Source organism: Xenopus laevis, chromosome 2L (genome assembly GCF_017654675.1).
Source record: "Xenopus laevis strain J_2021 chromosome 2L, Xenopus_laevis_v10.1, whole genome shotgun sequence".
In the NCBI taxonomy this organism is placed as follows: Eukaryota; Metazoa; Chordata; class Amphibia; order Anura; family Pipidae; genus Xenopus; species Xenopus laevis.
The window spans coordinates 8,017,743-8,029,825 of NC_054373.1; the positions used below are offsets into that span (position 1 = coordinate 8,017,743).

General features: G+C 39.2%; 1 protein-coding gene across 6 annotated transcripts in view; it reads right to left on the reverse strand.

The window, feature by feature from the left end:
• The window catches only part of bcl9.L (BCL9 transcription coactivator L homeolog), a 165,842-nt gene that overhangs the window by 34,970 nt on the left and 118,789 nt on the right, over positions 1 to 12,083 (reverse strand). For 5 of the 6 annotated variants that reach the window (XM_041580939.1, XM_041580940.1, XM_041580941.1 and 2 more), the window contains 1 exon segment: positions 3,285 to 3,365. The gene's annotated coding sequence lies outside the window, so the exon portion shown is untranslated. 6 annotated transcript variants of the gene reach the window in all.

Sequence of the window (12,083 nt, forward strand, 5' to 3'; positions counted from 1 at the left end):
AGTGTACAACATTTCTAGCTACTTCTTTAGTTAAGCTTTAGTTCTCCTTTAAGGAAAAGAAAACGATGCCCAGTAGATGGCTCTGTTGCACTGGTGTCCACATGGAAGACTCCAAAATAAAAAAGCAATATGGCAGATCCTACTTACATGGAAAAACACAAAAATGCAGAAAAGGAACACATTTTGCAAACAATAAGCTAAACTCAAAGCATCTCCAAATTCCGTTCAAGTTCCTATAACTCAAGTCATAAAAGCATTAGAATGACAAGATTACAACTTATTTACATTGTATCTCTTTAAATAACAACTCAGGCCCCATAAGCATTTTGGCAGATCCTGCAACTGAACTACTTTCTATATTACGCAGCCAAAATGTCATTTAAGTTAAGGCCCCACCTATCTCTACCTTTTAACCTTAAGCTGTCTGCCCCACCTCCTTTCATTATGCCCTGGGCAAAGTATGTACATAACACAGTAGCCTGGCATGCAGGACTGTATTGCGCTGAAATAATCAAGTTTATCTTCACTATTCCTCCCTCAGCATCTGTTTCTCTTCATTCTGTCTTCATGCAGCAGTTGGGTGTCAGATATTCACTGACAGTTAGATCCAATATATCTTATAGGGGGGTCCTTTCCTAGCAGATGTATTAGAGCTCACTCAAATAACGGATTCCAGTACAAACAAAATCTAACAAAATAACTGCCCTTTGAACAAATTCTGCATGTAGAGAGACATGATGTCTGGTGAATTGAACCAGGCCTGTAGAATAGCTGTTAAATACAATCCAAAATTAACTAGAGTTATTGCTTCTGCCAGATCCTCCTTCATAGAAGCTCTTTAATCCGATTTGATTATTTTCAGTGCTTGTGTTTAATTGTGAACATGAAAATTCTTATATACGCTTCATCACACTGAAATAAGAAACTTTCTAAATACAATCAATTAAAAGGTCTGCATAGTGTCTGAAATAATCACGTTTATCTTCACTATCCCTCTCTCAGCAGCATCTGTTTCTCTTCATTCTCTCTTCATGCAGCAGTTGGGTGTCAGATATTCACTGACAGTTAGATCCAATAGGGGGCTCCTTTCGTAGCAGATGCATTAGAGTTCACTCAAATAACTGATGCCAGAACAAACAAAATCTAACAAAATAACTGCCTTTTGCACAAATTCTGCATGTAGAGAGACATGATGTCTGGTGAGTTTAATAGAGTGAGCTCTAATACATCTTCTAGGCCAGACCTTTTGGCTTCACTGGGCCACATTGGAAAAAGAAAAATTGTCTGGGGCCACACATGAAATACATAAACACTTTTGATTTGTAAAAGTAAAGAAAATACACAAAAAAGAACTACAATACCAGTTGGATAATCAGATTGAGTTTTACACTGGAATATGGGACACCTGGATATTAAATAGACTTATTATATTATTATGACGTTTACTCCGGAACTGAGCGTTTCAAGCTGGGCCGCAGGTTGGACACCCCTATTCTAGGCGAAAGGAGCCCCCCGATAAGATATTGGATCTAACAGTCAATCATTATCTGACACCCAACTACTGCTTAAAGAGAGAATGTAGAGAAACCGCACATATACTACGATCTGTGAAACCAGAATAAATCACACCACCCGTGACTTATACCTGGCATAACTCAGGATACCCTTTGGTCTAGAGAGGCCAAACCAAAAACTCATGGCTGCATGTGTCGGAGTTAATATATGGCCAGAGCACACCTTTAAAACGCAAGCAAATGTTGGTACACAGGACCGCCAACGTTTTTATACAAAGGACATTCTGGTTCTACGGGTTAAAAAGCACAAAAAAAACTCAACTTACAAGCTATTCAGTTAAACCCTGGCGCACCTTTAAATCAGTTGGACCTTTAAAGGGACAGATACCTGGGGCTGATAGGTGATCTTATGTCAACAGGCTGAGCCAAGGAATTATTTGCACTGGGATTTAGCAGCGTTCATTCCAATCAACTTCCATTTCTCTCTCTTTGGCATGGGGGCAAGAAGTGTTCTCAGACTGGCACTTTACTCAAGTAAAGGTTGTTCACCTTTTACTCACTAAAGGTTGTTAATTTGCTCTTGGGTTTTCATTTTTTATTATTTGTGGTTTTTGAGTTATTTTTATTCAGCAGCTCTACAGGTTGCAGTTTCAGCCGTCTGGTTGCTCGGGTCCAAAGGAACCCCTGGCAACCACGCATTGATTTGAAAAAGACTAGCCAATGAAAAGATGAGGCCTAAATAGAAAGGGGAGTATTCAAAAGTAGCAATAACAATACATGTGTAGCCTCAGAGAACATTTGTTTTTTTTGTTTTTAGATGGGGTCAGTGACCGCCTTTTGAAAGCTGAAAAGAATCAGAATCAAAAAACGTTTAGGAATAAAAAATTAAGACCAATTGAAAAGTGGCTTAGAATTAGCCCTTCAATAACATACTAAAAAAGGGGTGGTTCACCTTTAAGGTAACTTTATTATTATTATTATTATTATTATTATTATTATTTTAAGCAACTTTTAAATTGGTTTTCATTATTTATTTTTAATAGTTTTATAATTATTTGCCTTTTTCGTCTGATATTTTGCAGCTTTTAAATGGGCGTCGCTGACTCCCTTCTAAAAAACAAAAGCTCTGTAAGGCTACAAATGTATTGTTATTGCTACTTTTTATTGCATCTTTCTATTCAGGCCTCTCCTATTCATATTCCAGTCTTTTATTCAAATAAATTCATGTTTGCTAGGGTCATTTGGACCCTAGTTACCAGAGTGGTTAATATGCAAATTGAAGAGCTGCTGAATAAAAAGCTACATAACTCAAAACCTTCAAAAATGAAAACAAATTGCAAATTGTCTCAGAATATCACTCTCTGCATCATACTAAAAAAATTATCTCAAGGTGAACCACCCCTTTAAAGGGTAAGGGCACACCTGGAGATTTCCGAAGTCTCCCGAAGTTTCCACACGAGTAAACTTCGGGCGACTTTGGAAATCGAAGGGCCGCTAGTGCATTGGCGCAGGCGTTTTTTTTTTTTTTTCATTAAAGCCGGCGGAAGACACGGGGAAGCAGTTCGTCCCAAAGAAGAGGCGATTAGTCCACGGGCGACTAAATCTCCCTGAATATCCAGGTGTGCCCTTACCCTAAAGGTGAATCACTCCTTTAAGCAACAATGGTCATCACTTTTTTTTTTTCTTTTTCCACCCCCACTCCCAAATTACATTTTGCTTTTCAACCAGGTTTGTTGAATTAAGATGGGCTTCAATTCGGCCGCTACTCACCAGGTCCCCTGGGGTCACGATACAGCAGTGCTCATCTTGTCTAGAAGTCAGTGAGGGCCCGTGCAACAGAAACGTAATTACCTGAAAGAGAGAAAAACATGTATTGTTAGGGGACAATATACACTCCCAATGGAAACGAGAAGCAATAGCCAAGTAAGAGAGTATTCATAATACAAATGTATATGCGAGGAACCTCATGCTAATTCAACCTCTTCATCTTTAGCCATGTCAAGGACTTCTATGAAATACCACGGGCAGGCAGAAAGGGAACCTGAATACCCAGTTAGACAAGCTTCACAGCCCTACTTTCTGCAAACGCTGCCCATACACAGTCAAACGTAAAGGACCAGTAACTTTAACTATTAGTCAAAGATAACACAAGTAAACACAAAATGCAGTTTTCAAATGAGGGTTTTTATTATTTAGGGAGAAAAGAAATCCAAACCTGTGTGAAAAAGTAATTGCCCCCTGAACCTAATAACTGGTTGGGCCACCCTTAGCAGCAATAACTGCAATCAAGCGTTTGCGATAACTTGCAACGAGTCTTTTACAGCGCTCTGGAGGAATTTTGGCCCACTCATCTTTGCAGAATTGTTGTAATTCAGCTTTATTTGAGGGTTTTCTAGCATGAACCGCCTTTTTAAGGTCATGCCACAACATCTCAATAGGATTCAGGTCAGGACTTTGACTAGGCCACTCCAAAGTCTTCATTTTGTTTTTCTTCAGCCATTCAGAGGTGGATTTGCTGGTGTGTTTTGGGTCATTGTCCTGCTGCAACACCCAAGATCGCTTCAGCTTGAGTTGACGAACAGATGGCCGGACATTCTCCTTCAGGATTTTTTGGTAGACAGTAGAATTCATGGTTCCATCTATCACAGCAAGTCTTCCAGGTCCTGAAGCAGCAAAACAACCCCAGACCATCACACTACCACCATCATATTTTACTGTTGGTATGATGTTCTTTTTCTGAAATGCTGTGTTACTTTTACGCCAGATGTAACGGGACGCGCACCTTCCAAAAAGTTCAACTTTTGTCTCGTCGGTCCACAAGGTATTTTCCCAAAAGTCTTGGCAATCATTGAGATGTTTTTTTAGCAAAATGGAGACGAGCCTTAATGTTCTTTTTGCTTAAAAGTGGTTTGCGCCTTGGAAATGTGCCATGCAGGCCGTTTTTGCCCAGTCTCTTTCTTATGGTGGAGTCGTGAACACTGACCTTAATTGAGGCAAGTGAGGCCTGCAGTTCTTTAGATGTTGTCCTGGGGTCTTTTGTGGCCTCTCGGATGAGTTGTCTCTGCGCTCTTGGGGTCATTTTGGTCGGCCGGCCACTCCTGGGAAGGTTCACCACTGTTCCATGTTTTTGCCATTTGTGGATAATGGCTCTCACTGTGGTTCGTTGGAGTCCCAAAGCTTTAGAAATGGCTTTATAACCTTTGAAATTGAACTCAGGTGTGATAAACCACAGTTAAGTTATTTTTTTAACAAGGGGGGCAATCACTTTTTCACACAGGCCCATGTAGATTTGGAGTTTTTTTTCTCCCTTAATAACGTAAACCTTCATTTAAAAACTGCATTTTGTGTTCAATTATGTTATCTTTGAATAATAGTTAATGGTTTTTGATGAGCAGAAACATTTAAGTGTGACAAACATGCAAAAGAATAAGAAATCAGGAAGGGGGCAAATAGTTTTTCACACCACTGTACGTCCATTCTACTTTAACTTGGCGCCGTATGCAAATTAGGCATCACTTGCGTAACTTCGCTTTGCTTGACGAATTAACTCTAGCGCAACTTTGTTACCTTTCGCCTCCCTGAGTGTAAATTCAGATTTTAGTGAATTAGCGGCACCCTGGCAAAACTTCGCCTGGCGAAGTGCGGCGAAGGTGTCACTATCGCATTTTTGGCGCTTCGTGAATTTGCCCCATACCTTTAAAAACAGGTTTTGTTGCACTACGAAAAATGCAATTCACACACCGGGTACGCAAAGGTCTAGTGCAATTTTTCTTTCTAAAAAACGATTTAGTTGCCACCATGTATTAGGGCTTTCACATCCCTGCGTATGAAGGTAATGGGCTCTACCATGAGAGGGAATTTGAAACCGATCGATATATAATTAATCGTGGAAGACTTGCTAATGAAGAGGCGCTTATCTTACTCAGTCAGACAAATTGAATAAGACACAGCAATACAAGAGCAGCAGGTAACACACAGTGCCATTGTTTACTGCATGAAAACATCAATTTAAGATAAAAATGACCATAAATGACGATAACAAATCACGGTGTGCAACTGTATTTATACAATTAAAGCCCAAAATAGTAAAAAAAAAAAAAAAACTGCCAAAGCAATTGAAATTTACGGTTTATATTCCCATCAGTCTGCAAACTGCTTAAACTCAACCAAAATAGCCCGATCTATAAAAATGGGGCTGCCGGGCCCTGCTGTAATACTTAAACACCCATAATCGCCATTACTCTTACAAGAAGTTAGTACAGGTTTGGGACCTGTTATCCGGTAACCCGAAATCCAGGTTACAGGATGCCCTCCTCACATAGGCATAGCGTGACGTCATTTCGGGACTTCTGCGATTTACTAACGGGTGCTGGCATAATTTCACTAGCGAAGGAGATAAGATTGTAGCGCTACTTCGCACTCTAACGCCAGGCGAATTTTCGCTCTGGTGAATAGACGTAACTGTGCAAATTCACTAAAATGCGGATTATACTGAACGTTAGCTCTTGGGCCCGACTATCTGGCCTCATGTGTAGGGCAATATAACAACTTTATTTTCTTTTATTAAGGTTTCCCGGGCTTGTGTACCGGTAATTAATGTATTTGCTGCAACATATACGTCCATTGAAATTTAACTTCCCGCCGCATGCAAATTAGCCAACGCTAGCGCAACTTAATTTTTCTTGCCGAATTAACTCTAGCGAAACTTTGCCATAGTTCGGCGCCCTGGACGCAACTTCGCATTTTCAGTGAATTGTCCTGGCGAATTTTCACCTGGTGAAGTGTGGTGGTGTGAGCGAAGCCGTCGCTGGCAAATTTTCGCAGATTAGCGAATTTGACCCATAGACTCCATTTTAGCCAAATACTCCAAATTCTTCAAAATAATATTCTTTTTCGCTGTAATAAACAGTAGCTTGTAGTGGATCCAGACTTAAGGTGGCCATAGACGCACAGATAATATCGTATGAAAAAACGAATTTTCGTACGATATTCGGTGCGTGTACGGTTGGAAAAGAGCCAACCGATATCGTCAGGCTCGTCGATCAGGCTGGACGGAAAATTTTGATTGGGTGCCTTTGAAGGGATCGCCCATTGTTAGCGCTGATTTGTCAGATACAGGTAGAAGTCTATTGTTTCTATATGAATATCTAACGATTCAGCTCTACACGTGTGTATTGAAACCAACGATCTTTCCTGGATATATCTTTTCCAAGAAAGATCGTAATTGTTACGTCTATGGCCACCTTTAGATGTAACTTATTGGAAGCAAAACCAGCCTATTGGGTTTATTTCATGTTTACATGATTTTCTAGTAGACTTAACCTATGGAGATCAAAATTATGGAGAGTTCCATTATCTGGAAAGCCCCGGACCCCGAGCATTCTAGATATCTAGTGATGGGCGAAATGCGAATCTTGACGCCGGCGACAATTCAGACGGCGGCGACATTTGACGCACATTAAAGTCAATGGGCGTCCATTTAATCGTCACCCGCAAAACGAGGAAATTCGCCATGAATTTGTGGCTGGCGAATAAATTCGCTCATCAACGCAGAACAAGAACAAAGCCGGCCATTGATGTGCAGATTATTAGCCTGTGTCAGAAAAAACGATTGTCCTCTTACAATCTTCCGACCTGCAACTAACCATTCAGATTAATATAAAGTAGTAAAGAGAACACGATGCTCTATTTCTACAAATCTTATTGTAGTAGCAATAACCTGATAAGTTAACTTTGAAAACATTTTAATTCAATTTCATAGCAGAGTAGGACTTTTTCTCTTGGATTCTTTATTATTTGTGCCCCTGAGGAAGAACATTATAGCCGAAACACGTTGGGTTCACTACTTATTTTGGGATTTATTTGAAACCCCCTTTTTTTTTTTCTTGGATGAAATAAAAAAAATTTATTTTTTGATTTTGGTACGTTAGTTTTGGAGACCCTTAAGTGGATTAGCGCCTCATGATTAACTTCTAGGGTGTGCACCTTCTTGCTTCATATTCAACACAATTCATAGCACATACCTTAAAGGGATACTGTGATGGGAAAACGTTTTTTTTTCCAAAACGCATAATTTAATAGTGCTGCTCCAGTAGAATTCTGCAATGAAATCCATTTTTCAAAAAAGCGAACAGATTTTATTTATATTTAATTTTGAAATCTGATATGGGGTTAGACATATTGTCAGTTTCCCAGCTGCCCATGGTCATGTGACTTGTGCTCTGATAAATTTTTACTCTTTACTGCTGTACTGCAAGTTGGCATGATCTCCCAGCAGCCTAACAAAGTAACAATGGGAAGGTAACCAGATAGCAGCTCTCTAAAGCTGGCCATAGATGTTGAGATTTTTAAAAGATCAGATCCTGATCGTGAGACCACAATCTTCTCAGAACGATCGTACGAATTTACCATCAACTAAAAAGACCAATTTGCCAGGAAAACATAGGGGAGCTGCCTGCCTGGCCCTGCAAACATAGATACATTGCACTGGGACCGACAAAGATTTTTTGACCTGGCCGATCAATTCCCTGACAGATGTTGGCCGAAAAATCGTAAGATGTACGATCGTTCGAATCCCACTAACCGCACGATAATTTCAAAGGATTGGTCGGGCTTCCCTAAAATCGGTAGTTTGGCAAGAAGAATCGTCGCGTCTATGGGGAGCTTAACACAAGATAACAGCTGCCTGGTAGATCTAAAAACAACAATCAATAGTAAAAGCCAAGTGCCACTAAGACTGATTCAGTTACATTAAGTAGGAGAAATAACAGCCTGCCAGAAAGAAGTTCCATCCTAAAGTGCAGGCACAAGTCACATGACTGGGGCTGCTGGGAAATGGACAATATGTCTAGCTCCATGTCAGATTTCAAAATTGAATATAAAAAAAATCGGTTTGCCCTTTTGAGATTGGATTTCAGTGCAGAAGTCTGCTGGGGTAGCACTATTAACTGAAAAAAAAAAAAACATTTTCGCATGACAGTAACCCTTTAACTACTATGACTTAACATGCACAGAAAACAGCCCAATCATGAACTGCTATGTAAAAAGAGAGACATGCACACACAGCATACTCTCTATTCATTCCTATTAGTTTACATGCACCAACAAGGCACAGAGCAGCCATTCATTATACACGTGTACATGCACAGGGCAGACCTCAGCCGTTTATTCCCATCCATTTAAATGAAGCAGCCTGATGCAGGGAACCTCAACCTATTATTCACTATTCTTTCCCATCAACTTAAAAACTGAAAATCAACCAGATATTCACCGGGCAAGATATGAAAAGTCAGACCGACGAGCAGTTCTGATCTGAGTGTTGATCCGGTCCTCCCTAGTTGCCAAATCAAACAAATATTTAATGGGGATCTATTAGTGTTTGGCAAGGGTTTATGAAGTGGGTGATTTAAAGGGGTTCAGTCACAAAGAACTATGGAGTTTGGCACATCTGAAACTGCAAGGAAAATAATGTGAAATGTATAATGTAATAAATTAAACTTCTATGAATCATTGCAGATCAACATCCAGCAGAGCTAAAACATCATCTATCCCTGCTGTAGAAAAAAAAAAAAAAACTATTTGGTGAAAATGGCAGTCAGGGGTTGCTATTTTTAATTCAGCATGGCATTTGCTTTCTGAATTATTCCCATGGCAACTTGAGAATGAAGCAAATCCTATCAATGACTATAACATTTTGGTACTAGAAGTAGGCTGAATTTGACAAGTACCACTTTAGACTGTAAGCTCCGATGGAGCAAGGGCTGCTGTATGGGCTGACCCGATAATATCCTTCATTTACAAATAATAGTGACAGTCGTATTTAGATGTTTTAGCAATGGTTTTGTGAACGGTCAAATTCTACCTCCCGTGTCAACTGATGGGTAACAAAAGCACCTTAAAGGACCAGTAACAGCTTTCTTTTAAATACGTATTTCCCCCCAAAATAGGCTGGAGTAAGAGTAGCCGCCACCGTATCCACTAGAAACTCCATTACTGAATCCACTGGACTTTCTCTTGTGACTCTTCTAAGCTTTCAATTGGGGTCACTGACCACATCTAAAAATCAAATGCTCTGTAAGACTACAAAATTTGCTATTGTTACTTTCAATTCGAGCCCTCCCCTATTCCTAATACAGTATCTAACTCAAATCAATGCATGGTTGCTAGGGTAATTTGAAACCTAGCAACCAGAACCTGGAGAGCTGCTGAATAAAAAGCTAAATAAATGAAAAACCACAAATAATAAAAAATGAAAACCAATTGCAAATTGTCTCAGAATATCACTCTCTACATCATACTAACAGTTAATTAAAAAATTAAATGCTCTAAGATTTATCACTACTTTTTTAATGGTCATGTTTCTGTTCAGTCCCTCTCCTATTCATATTCCAGTCTCTTACTCCAATAAACACATGGTTGCTAGGGGAATTTGGACCCTAGCAACCACATTGCTGAAACTAGACAGCTGTTGAATGAAAAGCTAAATAACAAAAACCACAAATAATAAAAAATAAAAAACAACTGCAAATTGTCAGAATAGCATTCTACATCATACTAAAAAGTTAACTTGTAGATGAGCCACCTTCTTTATCTTAAAGGGGGGGGGCCAACTCTAAGCAACTTCCCAATTGGTCTTCATTATTTATTTTCTATAGTTTTTTTTATTTTTTATTTTTTAAAATTTATTATTTATTTGACTTTCTTTTCTAATTTTTATAATTATTTGACATCTCCCTCCAACTCTTTTCAGCTTTCAATGGGAGTCACTGGTCCCATCAAAAAATTAAACACTCTGTAAGATTTGTTATTACTACCTTTAATTACTCATCTTTCTATTCAGCCCCTCTCCTATTCATATTCCAGTCTCTTCCTCAAATAAATACATAGTTGCTAGAGTAATTTGGACCCTAGCAACTAGATGGCTGAAATTGCAAACTGGAGAGCTGCTCAATAAAAAGCTAAATAACTCAACCACAAATAATAAAAAATGAAAACCAATTGCAAATTGTCTGAGACTATCCCTCTCTACATCATACTAACAATTAACTCAAAGCTGAACAAACCCTTTAATGTGCCTATACGGTCCCTTCATAAAGTCTTCAGCTTATCTGCCCATGATGGGTTTGAAAAATCATTGCATTATATCATACAAAAAGTTATAAGATTGCTTAGAATTCTATTTTCTTTGCAGAAAAAAAAATAATAAAATCATTATAAATAAAATGTTATTTTCAAGGCTTAGAGGAGAAGGAAAGGTTAAAACTAAGCTTTATCAGAAAGGTCTATATAAATACACCAGTAAACCCTCAAAGTAATGCTGCTCTGAGTCCTCTGTCAAAGGAAACAGCACATTTCTTTCCTTCTATTGTGTACTCATGGGCTTCTGTATCAGACTTCCTGTTTTCAGCTTAAACCTCCAGGGCTAGGGCTTGAGCATGCTCAGTTTGCTCCTCCCTTCTCTGCTGTAATCTGAGCCCAGAGCTATGAGAGCAGGGAAAGACTCAGGCAGGAAGTGATTGTCACACAAAGCTAATATTGCAGCTGCTATCCTAAACAGAGAGAGCTGTTTACTCAGGTGTGGTAAAGCATTCTGTAGCATAAATAGTGTTATAGCTTGCATTATTGTGGCTAATCTATTGGCAATAAACTGTTTCGGTAGTTTTCCTTCTCCTTTAAGCAGCAGGTAGGTATGCCCAGCCTCATAAGATCTCAATTAAAGAACTAATTAAACAGCCCTAAGAATAAGGGAGTGCACGCAGCAGCAGTAGTAGTAATTTGGTGAATCATTGGCGAGTGTATGGCAGGAGAGTGATGAGCAGGGGGAAAGCACTGGCGCTATAGAGGGAGAACGAGTAATCCAGTAACCCGACTTAATGACAAGTCATTTGTGCCGCCTGCTCAGGCTGAAAATCAGATGTCAGTGATGTGCATTTGACCATTAAAACAAACACAGGAAGGTCACTAGAATCTTCCCTGAAATGAACAGGTCTCTATTTGTAGTGCAGCCAAACCTGCTACATCAGTAGTGAACCCTCATTATGGCTCAATCTCAGAGGGGCCAGGTATAAAATTTATGCAATGTTTTAATTACACCGATCTTGTTGTATTGTTATTTTAGCAACCGAAGAGCAGGGGAAATGACAGTAGAGGAAACATTAAATGTCAAAACCGACAAAGACCAACTGCAATTGGTCTCAGAATACTTTCAACTACAGGTATGGGACCTGTTATCCAGAATGCTCAGTATCTGGGGTTTTCCGGATAAGGGATCTTTCCATGATTTGGATCTTCATACCTTAAGTCTACAAGAAAATCATGTAAACATTAAATAAACCCAATAGGCTGGTTTTGCTTCCAATAAGGATTAATTATATCTTAGTTGGGCTCAAGTACAAGCGACTGTTTTATTATTACAGAGAAAAAGGAAATCATTTTTTAAATTTTGGATTATTTGGATAAACAGGAGGCTATGGAAGATTGCCTTTCTGTAATGCAGAGCGTTCTGGATAATGGGTTTCCGGATAACAGATCCCATAACTACGTTTCCAGGTTTACACTACAGAAAAAACA